The sequence below is a fragment of the Chrysoperla carnea genome, chromosome 2, assembly GCF_905475395.1.
Source record: "Chrysoperla carnea chromosome 2, inChrCarn1.1, whole genome shotgun sequence".
Lineage (NCBI taxonomy): Eukaryota > Metazoa > Arthropoda > Insecta > Neuroptera > Chrysopidae > Chrysoperla > Chrysoperla carnea.
In genome coordinates, this window is record NC_058338.1 from 27,877,809 (window position 1) to 27,896,979 (window position 19,171).

Genomic DNA, 19,171 nt, shown 5'->3' on the forward strand with positions numbered 1-19,171 from the left:
GCAAAATAGTGACGCTGTACATTGAAAATAATTGTTCAGCTGTGTTAGTCCGACGTGCATATCATCAAAATATCATGGCCGACAGGCAATGCCTGACAACGATTTCCGTCGTTTGATGTCCAAACATCAACGACCAAGAAGTTACAATAAACTGGTTGAAGAGGTCAGAGAGAGCTTTGCCCATAGCCCAAAAGTGTTGTATCGTGACCCAACAGTCGCGAGTCGCTCGAATGGTTGACACGGAAACTGATTTTTTAAAGCAAATTTTGATGACCGGCGAGTCCCATTTCACACTCTCTGGGGGCTTTAATAAATAATATTGTAGTGTTTTGTAACGGAGAAACCACACGAGATCCATTAAACGCCATTGCATCCCCAAGAAGTGACTGTTTAGGCCAAAGTCTAGTCCAAATAAATTGAAAAGAACCAAATTAAATAAAAATACCTCATATACAGAAATCGATTTTTCAGCGTTATTAAATGTTTACATACCGACATAAAAGATGGCGCTTCCGTACCGTTTTTAAAGCAAATTTTGTTAAATCTCGGTACCTCTCTGTCATGATGGCAACTACAATAAAAAGTTTCTGTCATAAGTTGATGTATTAAAAAAGATACATAATTATGATAAGACTTGAATTTAACATTGACCTTCAGAATTATCTAAAAATCAAAGTTTTCTATCATATTATGTATGGAAAATAAGTTTAATTTACCAGATTATTTCACGGCGTTAACGCATGTTGCATTTTTTATTTCATTATCACTCAAATAATTGAAGTTTCAGAAGGTCTTTTATAATCTTATCTTTAATAAAAAGTACAAAAACTACCACGTGTAGTATTGTACACTTGTCGCTAAATTTGGTCTATTTTCGTCACATTCAGAATAATGTTTGATGTGAGATCTCGAAGTTGCAGAATTTTGCGTCGTTTGGATCACGAGATAATCAGCTATAAAATATTTCGAGGCTCAAAGCATGTAAAATTCACTGTCCTCCCAGCTATCTTTTATGATATTAAAAAATTCTCTCGGCGGAATTGCAATAAATATAAAGAGAGTTGAAAAGAATGTTCTTAGAATAAAAAAAACACCACGTCGTTTTGTTTTTGAGATATTAGTTTTGACGTAAATTGGTCAAAATTAGAAACTTTGGCATTAATTATTTCGTGTTTTAAACTTCAAAACTTCTGAAACTTTGGGATGTTATAGTAAGGTATTCTTAGCCTGTGAAAAAAAATTTCTTTTTACCATAGTTTTAACATAGAAACTGCAAATACTATGCTGGAAATACCTTAATTCCATTGAACCGTGAAAAGAATTCAATTGAGAAATAACTAATCAAGCAAGATTGATTGCATAATAATAAAAGCGTGATTGAGTTTTGTTTTGTCTAAAGAGATTGAGCCAACTATATCAACAAAAATCAATTAACCCGTAAGCCAGTGACAGATTTACACAACCAAGTTCCTCTCAAGTGATAATCAGTGGAATGCACCAGGAAATAGTATAAATAAAGCCTCGTGAACGGAAGCCGCTTCCGTGGAGGGGATGAGTGGTGGAAGTTTCCCACGTCTGAAGATGAAAATTATTTATATATATTCATTTCCTCCCAACTAAAAACTTATTAGAACTTAACCCAATATCTAGAAAAAAAATCAACTATGACTATAACATGGTGTATTTTACGCCAGCTGACCGCGCGAGTATGGGAAAAAATTTATACTTCCAATGATTTCCTCTAATATACAACTGTGGGTAAATATGTATGTAAGCTGGCTGTATCTCTGTGCAAAGACTACTGCTAGAATAACTGCTGATGGTTTAGACTACTGCCATTATACCTTTCTCCCCACATGGAACCGCGAGTAACGTTCTTGAGTCTTTATTATACTATTTCCTGATGCATTCTAATTATCTACTAATTATCGCTTAAATGGAAATAATTGAACAAGTTTTTACCTGGCTCATGTACTAAATATAATGGTACAACTAATTTCAACAATGTATTACTTATATACACGACCGTTCATTTGTCTGCGTGTACGAAGAAGTTTTCTCAGACTTTGTATTACTTAATTTTATTACTATTTCCCTAATTTGATGTTTGTCTAAACCAAACACATTCGTTAGAATCTATTGTAGTAATACAACAATTTTACTTATAATAAGTTATTATATAGATTATTCCTTATTTATTAAATTTATATTCAATAAATTAAAACTTTTCAATTACGTTCGATCTTTCAGGGTCGGATTAAACAAAAGGTACGTATAAAAGAGTTGTTCAGTGAATGTAACTTAAAGGAATAAAAAAAATTATTCTTACCGATTATGTACTTAAGTCCACTTTTCTATAAAATTTAATAGCGAAGGAATAAGATTTCTGCATGTAAGTCATTTCTACATGTAAGTCATTCATGAAGAATTTTGAAAATCTGGACACTGACTCCAATTAGGTTCTTAAGACTGTTTATAATTAAAAATTATATACATTATATTATATTAAACTCTATACATAAATATGATAGATTTATTGTTATAAATTATTCAAAATGTTTATTCCATCGAGTTAAGTAGTGCTATAATTTACGAGGTGATATAAAAGGCACTAATTGTTTAAATTGATTCAAAAGTAAATCTCAAGTTTGTGATGTGTGCGGACTTACTCCTTTTCTCTTTACTTCGTCAAACCCAAAAAAAAAAAAAAAAAAAATAAATAAATAAATAAAAAAAATATAATCACATGAACTTCGATGTTGATATTTCAATGGGGTAAAAATTTTAAGAATCCTTGAACTAATTTTGAATCGTTTCGTTATAACGTCTGTATAAGGGATGTTACGGATATAAAATTTCAAATTCAAATACGGATATATGAATAATATTATACCAGTTTCCTAAACTACACGGATATGGAATAATTTTGGTTATCCGATGGTTTCGGTTACGCTTACTTAACATCTCCTGGAGTTCCATAACATCCCTAGCATGCATGTATGGAAGCACTTACATAACCTCTCTAAAATCTTCGCCTGAAATAAAATGTATACGATAAATTAACCCTGAAATTTTAACTAACTCATGGCATTATGTATGTTACTAATAGATATTATATCTTAAAAATAATACAAGATAAAAGTAAAATTCGCGAATCGCGCAAGACTTTCATAAGCTTAGTGAATTTTCTGAATTAAAGCATAAACATTACAGCAATTTATTTATACATGGGAAAAAAATTATACGTAAAAACAACTACTTTAGGTTATATACTGTAATAGTATTTATTGGAATCCAGGCATCTATATAATAAATATATTTATACAAAAAAGCATAAAATTGAATTGATTAGAGAGATATTATTATTTTCACTTTATTAATATTAATATTTATTATGTAGATGCCTAGATTCCAATAAATACCATCACAATACGAAAGTATTTTAAACTATTCGCACCGTGTGTGAGTTTTATTGGAGGTGTTTTCATGGTAACGATACACTACTTTAATTATAGAATTGTATGGGTGCATATATAATTGTATGGATTGCATTTATGACTTACATTGAAAATATTATTGTCTCATAAATTTAAATAAATAATTATGATAATTTACATTTGAAAAATATTATTTGTGCAATTTGATTTCTTATTTTCACAATTTTTAATGCATTAAGTTTTATTAATTAGTGTCTTTCATTAATTTTAATTTGACAGTTTCTATAACATTAGCATGTAAAGAATTGAAAATTAGTCATAACAGCCTCCTTTATCGCCAAAACTTTTCACTGGAAGCGCTAGCATCGATTTTATTGTCCCTACCATGACTGCGCACACAACGAATTTCTTACTTTCTCGTTAACTAATACTGCCTCTTTCTACTCTCACTAGCTAGTTCACTTTTACTTGCAGTTAATTGATTGAAAAATTATTTCTTTCTATAATAGAAAAATAGAAAAAAATCTAGGGTAATAATAAAACCCTTCGTCAAAATAGTTTTTTTTTTTTTTTTTTTTTTTTTTTAATTCTTAACTAAAAAAATGTTTCTTATAAAAAAATTAACAAATTTTGTTTGAAACATTTTTTCGTAAACATAATTGTTTATCCGTGAGAGGTGAATTAGGTGCAAATTAAGTTGTATGTATTATATGGGAATATAATAAATATAATGTAGCATTCTATAGGTGAAATAATTTTTAAAATCGGTTACGTAGTGAACTCAAAAATGACGGCTTAAATATATTTTCATACAAACTTTCATTCCCTATTTCACCCTTTTTGGAGATGAATTTCGAAAAATCCTTTCTTATGTGACACCATACAGTATAAAATCAATATCTTCTCCAAATTCCAAACATCTATCATTAGCGATTCAGGGTGAGCGTCGATATATCAGTAGCGACATTGACTATTCCGCCTCCAGATTATTTTCCCCATGTAAAATGTTTCTGAGTTTAAATAATATACAAAAAGAATCATTTTAAAAATTATCAAAATCGAACCTGTCCGTAAGAATAGCTATTTTATGTATTCCTTTATCCGACTATTAGATCAATCTCAATAACTTTATCTTCTTACATAAAATCGCTAAAAACTAAACAAAATAAATATACTTAGTGCCTTGTATGTGGTACACCATATGTAGTACTTTATACCTATGTGGTACTACATAATTGTTGCCAAGTGCCAAGTATTGTTTCGTTTACATTCATACATTGACTGGAGATTCTTTGTACTGTAAACTGGGTAGTGATCTTTATTACGTTGCATAAGAACATTTAATCGTTGCTATGCGTGTGTAAAAAAATCACAACTACCGCCAGAGGTAGCAATTTTACCAACTTCACATATGTACAAATAATTCTCATGTATTAAATAATTTACAATATTATTACATAAATGAAATAAATATAATTGTGTAGAAACTTTAAATAGGTATAATATTTTAATTGAAAAGCATGATCCGAATTAGGATCGACCTTCACCCATCTGTTTACCGAATGAAAGTAATTTTTTATGAAATGTAAAATATTAACAAATATCCCCGTAAATGAATGGGAGCCGGTGGAAAATGTTAGCCCCGTGTGTACTAAACAAAGTCATAACCATGCGAACTTTTGCTTTTTCGATTTACCTCCATAGAGTGGGACAGAAGTACCCTACTTCTTGACCGCACAGTTTTTTATTTATTTTTTATATAATGAGCAATTCCCAGCATCTTTACGATTTCACGTATTTTTTGACTCATGACAATTTTCATGAAATCTCACCATTTTCGATATATAAGCGTTAAAAAAAAATTCAGTACAGATTTTTGCCGATAATTGACGAAAATACAAGATTATTTTAAGGTTGTGGTCAAAAGTTTGATGTGAAAATTTTTTATTTTGAACAATTCTAAACACTTTTTGATATTTTTAACTTTATCATACCGTTTTCCATATATATGCGTTTGAAAAAAAAAACGTGTTTTTGCCGAAAATTTGTTATTGATGTAAAACAAAGATTAATTTGTGATTCTGATCAAAAATTTGCTTTTAAAACCATATGACATTCTATTTCGGACAATTATAAAGACTTTTTGACTCTTGACATTTTTTTACCTCACCTCATTGTTTTCGATGCTCAAACGCAGCTTTTTCGAAAAAAAATCATAGAGGAAAGTTTGGTAGATTCATTAAAAGGAAGCCACTCACGAAATTTCAAGTATGTATTTATCATTTATAAAAACCGATGGTGTCTCACGGTATACTATTAACAAGTTGCATGAAAGTACGTTATTAAATATATGTCTAGAAATGGAACGCTGCAGCGCGCTGTCTACCTAATGCCCAGTTGGCTTACAGAATATTCGATTTACATCTATGTATAAAATATCACGAGTATGACAAAATATATGCGTTAAGCAATGCATCTAAGTGAAAGGTATTATATGCATGTGTTGAAGCTTCGATATGCGTTGAGATAGTTGTAAGATGCTTGGAGAGTGGGAATTTCTTAGTTGAATAGATGAACTACAGCAGATAAGCCACGATACATGTCACTTTTCCAATTTCATATAACACCTATAATACCTCTTACTTAACGCATGCACTCTGTCATACTCGTGATATTTTTATGCCTAGATGTAAATCAAACATTCTGTATATTCTTGTCTGTAAGTAAGTAATGAATATTAATAGTGTTATAAGTCTTTTCACATATATCACTCACCCATTCTTAAGTCACTTACCTACTTAAGATTAACACTAATAATAATTACAAATTATATTGTGAGTGTATACAGAGTAGTATACCAAAACGAAATCATGTGGTGGTGTTTGTTTTGACTTTGCAACGTTGTTTATTTTTATGAAGTCACGTAAGTTCATTTAAATATTAAATATTTGTGAACGCATTCTGTTCTATTCAATATTGTTAATATAAACTAATGAACACATTTTGTTTACAAAAAGACCACTTAATAATTTTTTTTTACCTCTATACGCAGATATTTATTTAAGGGGATACCCTCATATGACGGCCGGTTTTTCATTTTTTTGACGAACAGTGAAAAGATAAAACTTAGACGTTTTTATCATTGATTATACCCTGTAAATATGTAATATATATCAAGGCATACTAAGTTTGGTCTCAAGTTTGTAATATAATAAAATATTGATGCTTCGAACAAAATTTTGGTATACGTGTTCATAAAATTACCTAATTAGTCTATTTACGGTCGCCTGTCTGCCTGTTTGTCCGTCTGTCCGCCTGTCTGTGGACACGATAATTAAAAAACGAAAAGATATTTTAAGCTGAAATTTTTATAGCATGCCCAGGACGTAAAAATAGAGGCTAAGTTCGTAAATGAGCAGCATAGGTCCATTGGGTATTTTATAAGCCTAAATGCATAGAATGACCTAGAATCAATTAAGAATATAGAAATTTGGCAGAAAGCTGTACAAAATTTTCAAATATTATGATTTCGTTTTTTTTTTACGGAAAAACAAAGAAATACCGGGAAGTTTTGGATGATTCTAAGCTATTCCGTGCGTTTACGTATGCTGAGTCTACCTTCTAAATTTCAATTGAAACGCTTGAACAATTATTGAGTTATGATTTAGGAAATAGGTTGAAAAACATAGTTTTGAGAAAAATGCATTTAAATTTTAAAGTGGGAAGTTGCCTACATCTGCTTCTTCTAATAGCTGTATCATTATAATGCCAACATAATCTACATATGTCTAGGAATCAATTTACGCAAATCCTTTGAACCCATGACATGGGGAACCTCCTTAATAATACATACTGTTAAGATTATATTATGTGGAAGATAGGATGATAGTGGAGTAAGCTAGCAGAAAAAAGAAGAACTAATACATGAATAAATAATGTAAACGTCACATAACCTCTATATATAAGAATCGGTTTCATCGTTATACGAGTTCGGAATAATTTGCAGCCAAAATTGTTTACTAGAATAATCACTTTAGTTTGGTCGTAGATTTATGTATTTCAAGATATTACTTACCCAATCAACCACATAGATTTCCAAACTAAGAATTTTGATACTGATAGTATGTTCCTTAATGTTAATTGAATCCATATGTCCCTAAGGATATACGTATTGTTTTCTCTAGGATAAAATTAGACTAAACAATTATTAAAACTTTAAAAAAAATTTATTTGAGAAAAAACAACTCTTTGCCGAATATAACCGTTTTTAGAACTAAATTGGCTTGTTAAGATGTCCAGCCAAAGCTAAACAGGATACCCTGTATAAGTATACTTAACGTTGTATCAAATATGTTCGCAATCTGGTTTATTTGACGCTATTATACTACTGTAAATAAAAAGTGAACAGCAACACTTCCTCTATAGGCCGGGAAAACTAGTCCATATTTATCATCATTTTTGTTTAATTAAAATCTAAAACTAACAGGTTTTCAAGTTGTAAGTTTTTAATTTTTTAAATGAATTTCTGTTAATTATAAACGGGTTACCAAAAATCACTCCAATCCCGCGCTGTCTCAACACATTAACAAAAATTAACTCATTACGTTGGGCTAGGTCGATCAATGTTTATATATATAAAGTAGGCGCTTGATAGAGTTGAGTGTGCAAAAATCGGGGATCGCATTTTGTCAATTGAGTCTTGTTCAGAAAAGCTGATAGATTAATATTCCGGGTGTCGCCAGAATCCCTATTGGTACAGTTGTTGTATACCCCTCCTCCTCCACAGAAACATCTAAATGTCAATGTTTTGAACCTAATAAAGTTACCCGAAGTTTTTTGGATAGTTTAACTTCAAGAAGACTCCTTGTGATTTTTTCCTAAAGCTCACCGTTTTTGAGTTAATAGTTTAATGTTTGGAAAAACTTCAGAAAGGTTTTTTTCAAAACTGAAAATTAATGCAAATAAATAAAATTTTTTAATTTTTCAAAATCTTCAAATCATATTTGAACATCTTTTATACAGTTTTGAAGAGTAATTAAGAGGTCAGCCTTGAGCAGGGGTAGTTTAGAACAAATTTAAAAATCAATATTTTGAGCTACATTCGTAGAAATTGTAATTTATATTGACAAAACTGATGCCAAATTGAACCCCAACTGTCAAATTCAAATATTTCACAGTTAAAACGGTGAGTGTGTTCGTCTTAATTTGATAGAGTACCTATACATCGTTGTGTAGAAATCACAACATAGAAGTGTGTTCCGTTATTCAATTTATGTTTTTCCTGGAAAGATCTCCTACGGGCAGATTTGAAATTGTTGCAATAGGTATAATTTAGGCTAATAGTCGATAATTTGTTTAAGTGTTTTGGTTGTAAATTTTCAATTTTTTTTTTAAATGGTGTTATGAAACTTTTACCAAGTTAGCCAGTAATTTCAGACCTCCTCGTTTAAAGTGATATTAAATAGTAATACTTTTAAAGTGATATTGTACCAAGTGATTTTATATTTTTGAAAAAATATATTTTATTTTTTGTTAATTTAATTTTAAAATATCTATTTATGACTTTATAAATGATTGCGATATTTATTTTATTATCTGATTAACCATGGCCGATATTTACGAAGGAAAAACGAAGTAAATCATACAACCTTAGAAAATATGGAATAAACTATGAAAAATGTTCAAAGCTGCCCTCTCTACCACTAGTAGGGAATAAAATCGCTTACTTAGTAGATACAATTTCGAAAGCATCTGATGTATTTGATGTGTTTTTCATTTGGTTAATTAAGCTAAATGGAAATGGACACAGATTTTGCATACCTTACATTTTTATCGTCTGCATATTTTGAATCAATAAAGTATTCCATTGATATTTCTAGTTTTATAATGATTTTATAAAAGCAAGTATGTTCATAAAAACATAATTATTTAATGTAAATTAATTAAAAGTACCTATTTGAAAACTTTTATAACCGCAAGACAAATTATAAAGTCAAGTCACATAATTTTATAATTATGTGATAATTATCACATTTTAATTTTACCATTTTATTTGTCTCATCAAATTGAATTATGTAAATGGTTTATAATAATAAAATTTTATCTTTACACAAATATTTCATTATGCATTTTACACTAAGCACATCTATGTGTCCTGTAAACCATCATAAATACCATTATCGGCGACATCAGCAAGTAAAAATAGGTAGTTAATTTCAAATAAATAAAAAACAAGAGATTATAGATTAGTCTTATATTTATAGAAAATCCAGCATCATATACAAATTGTGTATGAAATTTTATATTAAAATGTTTATATGATAAATATAAATAATGTTATTCCCGAGCAAATATCTTCTATTTGCTGAAGTTTAACTCTTAAGGGGCCACTACAAAGACGCCTAAAAAGGCTCATGATGTTTAAGAATTACTTTTATATAATTTTATTGAACAAAAACGATGTATATACATTTTTGAATAAAATATTTTGTCTAAATTATGTGAATAGATGGTTAAAAAATGTTTTTTTAAAAAAATATCAATCCGGAACTTTGCATTTTGCAATTTCAAAAACAAAAGAAAAGATTATTAGCCTTAAAATTATTTAGTTATTATGATATTGCGAAAAAAATCAGATATTGAAAAATGGATCGATTATGTGATGATCGATGATTTGTGTTTCGGAGATTTTTCTGGTACCTACTGATTGTGAAATACCATTTTGACTAAAACGGCTATAAGTTTATTTGAAATTTTTCAGATCATGTTTTCACACAAAGTAGATAAAATAAAATATCACTTTTACCTAATATCAAAAAGCAATTACAGATGAAAGAGTGGCAAAAGAGCAGTTGCCCATTGGACCCCCGAAAAGCACCACAAGGGAAGCACCGAGTGTATTTTTGAAGACTAAATAAAACGATCCTATTTATAATAGATTTTGCCCACTGACAAAAATACTTAAATCCGCCACTGTCAAAAAGCATAATATTTCGGCATAAAAGGGGGGAAGAGGGGCTGGATAGTTGGCACAACTTTGTTACTAACTTAACCTACATACATATTTTCATCCATCTAATTCAATTTAGAGTGGCTATACATGTGCAGAACCATAAAAAGTCAAGAGTGGTTTTTTCTCAGGGGACCCTCTCCAAATTGCTGTATTGAGTTCCCGATTTATACCATCGATCTGCCTAGCAAACGCCATCACATGATGAATTTCAAATCATTTAAAAAAGGGACTCTTTGGAGATGCCTAAAAGAAACCACATAAATTTGGGGGCTTTGATATCGATAACGTACCGTCACTCGTCCCCATTGTCCTTTAATACAGTGCATAAGTCTATATTTTCGGGAATAATGTAACTAAAAACCGTTCATTCATTTAATGGTTGGTCATGTTATGTTAAATTGTCTTTGGCATATGGCATCCGATATATTGTGGCTAATTAAATCTGATTACCAATAAGTATGAGAAATTGTTGTTTTTGTATCTATCGTATGGGTGTTGATATTCCATTATCGGAAATAAATATTTTTTACCGTTTCCATTACAAAAATATTTTACTATAAATAATTGATTTCCCAAAACTGACAATACCACCTCCATGTAATTGTGGAGTTTTTTTAATTCATTTTAAAAGTTTATTAATTTTAATAGCTGAGAGCCTATTGCGTTTTGAGGGACTGTTAAAAGAGTCGCATCCATTGGAATTTTAAAATTTTTTATTGTTCATAATAATTAAAATTTATAAGCTGAATGTCATTTTTGAAAAGGAAACTTTAAGATACTTGATGTTAAGTTGATAGGTATTGTAGTTGCTGAAGAAGTCTCAATAAAGAGACGAAACGTCCAAGTGGATAAACTGTAATGTTCTGATTAGAAATCTAGTCCAACTTCCCTGTGATTCAATTTGTGTAGGTACATATTTATGTTTCGTTCTTCAAATGAATTCTCTATAATTTTTTGTATAATTTCGGCTCAGAACTTCCAATTGTTTCGATAATACTTCCGAAGGGTGTTGAACCAAGGAAAAAGGATGTTGGAGGAAATGTGCACACTAATGCTTGGCAACCAACCTCAATTCCATCGTCAAGCTTGAAATAAGATGAGCTAGATTAGATTAAGTGGGAAAACAGTATATTATTTTTCACGATTTTACACTGTTCAGAAATCATGTAATATAAAAATTATTGCTAACATATAACATATAACTTTTTAATGTATTAAAACAAAAACTTGCTTTTATTTCTTAATTATACTTCTTACATTCTTAATTAAATAATAAAAATGCTTTTATTTTGTACTTTTTTCTTTTTTTTTGTCGTAAAATTACTGATTCTTCAGTAAAATGTTTCTTCGCATCTTATCTTCTCCATCACATAACAATTATAAATAAATTCAGTTTTTATAGTTATTCGCGCAAGGACACGTACAAATAAATAATGGGTTAAATTTGGTTTTATACGTTAGGTTATGTTAGGTTATATTGGCTGTCCACGAAGGACACACTTAGGTTATGGAGCACATTGTGATACTATATATGTGTTTTACCACCTTTTCCGCTGATAATTTCATTTATCAGCTCATCAATTTCAGAGGCTGAATGCTTCTCCTTCATACATATATCATGCATTACACCAACCCATCACAACTATTAATTGGATTAATTTTTGGAGACAACTACTGGTCGTACATTAGCTTTATTTCTATCATAGTTTCTTGCTCGTGTTTACTATAGAGCTGAATAGGGAACACTCAGTCAATTCTATGTCTATAATCATAATTCATTGAGTATATCAGAAAAGATGGTCATATAATTGTATTTCGTTTAACATTTTTACAGGAGTATTTAATTTATGGTTCAAAATGATGCTCATAGATAGCACATGAAATTTAATTTTTAAAATTTTTTTTTTTTAGAAAATATATGTTTATAAGTTATAGCTCATGTGTTAGTCTGATGTACGAGGTATATTACTGCAAATTCATTCAGTAGTTTTTGCGTGAATACGTAACAAATAAACAAACAAATATACTAACTTTTACATTTATAATATATAAGGATTTATTTCTAAATAACTGTATAAATTGTATCGTGAAAAATTGTGTTGAAAATCAACCACGTGTGTAAGCACTAAATAAATACTGTTGTCTCTAAGCACATCTATCTGGGGTCTCGTTAAATATATCTATTTACTGCAGACGCTAAGTTGTGGTGCTGAGTATAAACAAGGGTAATATTTTTTTTTTTCTTTTTAAAAAGTTTAGGTGAAAAGAGTTTTTAGATGATAATGTTTAAGGATTGTTATTGGCAAGTCAATATGTAATTAAAATTCGAATTTGTAGGTGAAAGAGTTTTTATTAAGTACATCCTTTTCGGCATCTTTTTGATACTTGCATAAACTTCTTGCCTTTTTTTTAGCAAATATTGTGTAGTAAATGATTTGATTTTATTCGTAATGGCACGAATTTCCAAAATTTTCTTTAACAATTCCACAAAAAGAAACTTCCAAATTTTCGCTTTCTTTTGAACTTTCGGTCTTATTAGCAAGTTAATTGCTTTTAATAATATATTATTTCGATTTCATGGCCTTTAGCGCCTGTTCAAATTTAATAATTTAATACTTTGAGTAAATAGACTGTAGTGTATGTATATAGGTTCACATTTTACTATATTTATTATGTTTATACTTATATTATTATGAGTAAATATGGTGAAGGTATCATCACCTTATTGTACTCTTTCTATTCACCTAATAATATCGTACGACTTATAAAATGTTATTACTATTTTGGTATTGTATAACGTAACCATAAAACAATCTTAAATGTACGACGGATGGCGTTTCATCATAAATTATTTATTTATTCATTATTATATTAAAATATTATATAATATTATAGTATGTAGTGTAAGTACATATAAGAGGTAAAGTGTTGTACCTTTGTGAAAATATACCTTTAAATTCACAATTTAATTTTTAGATCGATAATAGCAAATACCCGCCCGCTTTTCTAAGCAATTTGTCCTTTAGACTATCACGTTATAGCCCTCACTTATCCATCATTTTGTTCACAATTTTATGGATTTTAATTTTTTGGGTGCATTTGTTGACTGGGCGAATAGTTTTTGAGATACGGACCAAAATTGATCCAAATATTGGGATATCTCAGAAAATCTGCATCCAATCATTAAATTAACCCGATTTTTATACTTTTTGGATCAAAATAACCCCATCCACCGAGTTTCATCAAATTCCAAAACAAAACTTTTTTTGCGATTTTCTCGATTTTATCAAAGGGGTTCCCCTTAAAAAAATTGCAAAAAATCGAAAAATTTGTTGTATCTCCAATTTTGTTAAAACTTAGTATATAAGGTAATTTTGACCCAAAAAGTACAAAAATCGGGTGCATTTGGCGACTGGTCGAATATTTTTTGAGATACGGACCAAAATTGATCCAAATATTGGGATATCTCAGAAAATCTGCATCCAATCATTAAATTAACCCGATTTTTATACTTTTTGGATCAAAATAACCCCATCCACCGAGTTTCATCAAATTCCAAAACAAAATTTTTGTTGCGATTTTCTCGATTTTATCAAAGGGGTACCCCTTAAAAATATTGCAAAAAAATCGAGAAATTATGTTATCTCCAATTTTGTCAAAACTCAGTATATAAGGTAATTTTGACCCAAAAAGTACGAAAATCGGGTACATTTGGCGACTGGTCTAATATTTTTTGAGATACGGACTAAAATGGATCCAAATATTGCGATATCTCAGAAACTCTGCCGCCAATCATTAAATTAACCAGATTTTTATACTTTTTAGATCAAAATTACCCTATCCACCGAGTTTCATCAAATTCCAAAATAAAAATTTTTTTGTGATTTTCTCGATTTTATCAAAGGGGTACCCCTTAAAAAAATTGCAATAAATCGCAAAATTTTTTGTATCTCCAATTTTGTTTAAACTCAGTACATAAGGTAATTTTGACCCAAAAAATGCAAAAATCGTGTGCATTAACCTGATTTTTATTCTTTTTGGATCAAAATTATCCCATCCACCAAGTTTCATCAAATTCCAAAACAAATTTTTTTTTATTTCCATTTTATAGTTTAATAATTGCATTAAAAAACATATAAATGTAATTAGCGTCCCAAGGTACAGTGGTCTCTCATATATTTTGCTAGTTGCTAACTGTGTGTATAAAACAGACAGACAGGCTGAGCTGCTTGTTAAGTTTTAAAAACTAGCATAAAATGTTCTTCTGATGCATGCTGGTTGTATTCTTCATTCTTCATCAACAGCTCTACTAAATTTTATTATATATCTCTTATTTTGAGTATGCGCTTGAGAATTTACTTTTTATTAATCTACACGTATTTATTATTAATTCAACAGTTATTATATTCAAAATAATAAAACTATTCTTAATATGAATAATATTATTAAACAACTTGAAGCAAAAAGGAGTCTAAAAAAATATGCAATGAATGTTAAAAAATTTGGCTACAAACAAAATTCTAATTCTATATTGATATCTTAATATCATTTCTGTTCAGTTTAGATCGTGAATTCAAGCTACGCGATTTTTTTATTTTTATAGAATCTTACATAATAAACCAGTGAATACAACAACACCAACAACTGTATTAAACGAAATACTGGGTGTTTAAGAATTTTTGGAGTCCTGGTCTTGGAATTAAGCATATAAGTGATAGCTAGCGAAAAACTGACATAGCAGCTGAAAATAATGACTCATATGTAGTGGGCTACAAAAAAAAAAATCCAATTAGATCGCATTTAATTTGCCTGTATTATCAAAAAAAGCGAATTTTTTAACTTTATATAATATTTAATTTTGCTTTATCACATCTAAATTTTATCCAATTTTGATAAACCAAGTATGTAATTCTACTAAATTTGTGTCATAATTTTCAAATTTGTGCTCAAATTTAACCTACCTCAAATAGGTTTCAAGAATGTTGAGTCCTGTTACTAGAATTATGTACATAAGTGATACCAAGCTAAAAACTGAAATCTCAGCTGAAAAGAATGACCCATAGTTAGTGGGTTTCAAAAAAAAGACCCGATCAAGTTTGCCTGTGTTATCAAAAAATCGAATTTTTTAACTTTATGATGTCATCAGAATGCAAAAAAATAATTTTGTTTTATCACATCCAAATTTTATCCAATTTTGATAAACCAAGTATGTAATTCTACTAAATTTAGGTCATAATTTTCAAATTTGTGCTCAAAATTACCCTAGGTGTAATATTTTTCAAGAATGTGGAGTCCTGGACCTGGAATTAAGCACATAAGTGATAGTAAGCGACAAACTTACCTCGCAGCTGAAAAGAATGACCCAAAAAAGTGGGTTTCAAAAAAAATTCCAATCAGATCGTATCAAATTTGCTTGTGTTATCATAAAAATCGAATTTTTTGACTTTGTGACGTCATCAGAATCCAAAAAATTTAATTTCGCTCTATAACATTCAAATTTTATCCAATATTCATAAACCAAGTATGTATTCTTACTAAATTTGGATCGTTATTTTCAAATTTGTGCTCAAAATTAACCTAGCTCTAATAGGTTTTAGGAATGTGGAGTTCTGGTCTTGAAATTAAACTGATAACTAATAGCGAAAAACTGACATCGCAGCTGAAAAGAATGACCCAAAAACAGTTGGTTCCAATCAGATCGAATCAAGTTTGTCTGTGTTATCAAAAAAATCGAATTTTTTGACTTCATGACGTCATGAGAATCCAAAAAAATTAAGTTCGCTCTATCACATCCAAATTTTATCTAATTTTCATAAACCAAGTATGTTATTCTACTAAATTTGGGTCATAATTTTCAAATTTGTGCTCAAAATTAACCTAACTTTAATAGATTTCAAGAATGTGGAGTCCTGGTCCTGGAATTAAGCACATAAGTGATAGATAGCGAAAAACTGACATCGCAGCCTACTGTTGGAGATAGTTAATAAAAGTAAATAATTTTTGTCTGAAGAATATGTGAATAATTTTGTTAGATCCTAACTTCAAACACACGTACGGTATATAGTTTCATAATACCTTCCAGCATAGAAATATGCAAACGATCATAAACGTAAAATGTTATAAAGATTTTATAATAATATGTATAGAATATTTTGATTATATTTCTAAATCAATACAAACTGATTTACATTATTAGTGGTTACTTGAAATGAGTATTTTGTTTTTCTTTTGCTCATAACTTTATAAAGTTTGTGAAAAGCTATTACAATAGCTATGCTAAGGCCAAGAGTATTACATTGTTCGGCACAGCCTTGAAAAAAAGGATCTTTAATTATTTTTTACGTTGATCATTTTTTTATGATAAAAATGATGAATACTGCAAAGTGGTTATAAAGATTTTGAGCTATTTGGTAAAAGTAAACAAGAATTGAATAGTAGGTATCAGAAGATTTATTATAGATACAACGATTTCTCTTTCTTAATACAACCCCATATTCAAATACAAAATTTTTTTTCATGCGACATCCGGTGGTTTATCCGGAAACTGTTTACAAAAAAATTAAATTGGGTTAATTTGAGATAGTAAGAGGATGAAATAGGAGTTGAAAGGGGTGTGCTTCAAAAACTTAAAAATTTATACTTCAATAAAGCTCAAATTTTGACACAATATACAACATGCTTTTATCTATTTTTAACCTTCCGGGGGGTAGAAAGGTGGGCTGTGAAAGTGGAAATAAACAATTGAATATTTTCAACCCAAGTTTAACAAATTTCATAAAATTTACTAGATACTGTTTATGTCTACTTTCTATGTCTATGCAACCTTAATGTCCCACAGCGAAGAGTGGCAGAGTACAGCTAGGACTTTTGCCCTAAAATCCGAAGACGAGTTCCGCATCAAAATAAAAAAATCAACGAAATTGTGAACAAAAGAATGATAAGTGACGGCATATGAAGTGAAGGTTATAACACAAAAATCTTTGTATTTAAAATTGAAGTTGCCTAATGAAGTGGGTGGTTGTTCACCCTGCTTACAAAAACTAACAGCTTTATAAAACATTCAGTACATACAAAATATTTAAAATAAAAATATGGAAATAGGTAAACAAGACATACCCACTCTCATACATAGACAAGTTATGTAGGTAGTAGTCTACAAGGAAGAATGGTATACATGATAGATGGGAATCCAGCACTTTAAGTAGTTAATATCATCTACGAAACCAATGATCGTAAACTTTAGATAAGATGAATTGCATGAATGTATTTTTATGTATTTATTTTTTTTACCAAAAAGTCATCGATATCCTCATAAATTTTACCTTCTTCAACAACGTAAGTACACTCAAATGCAATATATTTGTAACGATACTTTTGCGGACCCCCGAAACCTATTTTATAGAAATAATACAAGTATTCGGAAATAGAGGTATCAGAACGGCGTTTTTGATTAGAGTGTGGGAAGATTCCAAGTTAATGGCTTGAAAAAAGGATAGCAATATCTCAAGTTTTCTGATCATCCTAAATATTGTCGAAATTGTACTTTTCTTACGGACAAGTTGTGAATTGTGAGTTTCCGCTGAACCGAGGCGTTTCGTCAGAAATGAACCCCTGCATCTAAATATTAATTAATTCTTGTTTATTTTTATGGAAAAGGAAAAAATATTATAACTTACAATTTCGGTTACTTGGGACTCGGAGAGTAGCTTGTATTTAAATTAAATGAATCCTTAACCATACAGAAAAATAATCGGCAGTTATATTTGATTCGACGTTTACCTAGCTTTAGAGTAAGACGTGTGGACATAAAGAGAAACATCTCTGTATAAAAAAGTTTTCATGAAAAGTAGAATATTGGTAGCGCTGCTGTAGAAAAAAAGTAAGTTTTAAAAGTAATAAGAGTAAGATAAAGATCTGAACAAATTGTTAGAGATGGATAGAGAAGTTCACATCAAACAACCTTTGCTACACAAGCGCCATACCGGTCAATTTTAGAACTATTATTTTAGTATTTTTGAGACTTTTACTTTGACCTCGATTTAAGATTGTCCTTTTCTTTCTCTACCATCCATACTTGAGAGGTATATGCATCCAAAGTAGTGTTCGACCGAAGGTCGATTTTTGGCCGAAGCCGAAGCCGATTAATCGGCTATCGCCACAACCTTCGGCCGAAGCCGAAGGTTTAAAAACATGATTTTAAAACTTTAATATTAAAGTTGATCTCTAGAAGTTGATTTAGAGGTTATGATCTTGAGAAGTTGATCTAGAAGTCAATCTAAAGATGATTAAAAAAATTTATTTCAAAATAATAACATTTAGAACAATTCGTTCAATTCCGACGTTTACTAAGAGCCTTTGGCCAAAGCTTCGGCTCCGGCCTGAATTCAGGCCGAAGCCGAATGTTTGACCGAAGGTGGCCGAAGCCGAAGCTTCGGTCGGACACTAATCCAAAGTGACTCGCAGCTCTAAATTATAATACAGGTTTTCTGAATAAGATATTACGATTTAAATTGAAAAGGCTGATTACTCTTAGTCTACACGCCTTAAATTAAAAAACTCCCGCATTTAAATGATAACTAACATCTGTTTGAACAACTTCCATTTTATTGGAAACATTTTCTTGTACAAAATATCCACTATTTACGTAGTAACATTTTATTGAATAATCCTGTATATTAACTCCAGTAAAATAATCAACATGGGATCATTATTTTTCTTTTTA

At 29.9% G+C, this 19,171-nt stretch overlaps 1 protein-coding gene across 3 annotated transcripts in view; it reads left to right on the forward strand.

Moving 5' to 3' along the window:
- Positions 1 to 19,171, forward strand: part of LOC123291865 (protein doublesex) — a 121,980-nt gene that overhangs the window by 21,034 nt on the left and 81,775 nt on the right. The window lies entirely within an intron of this gene.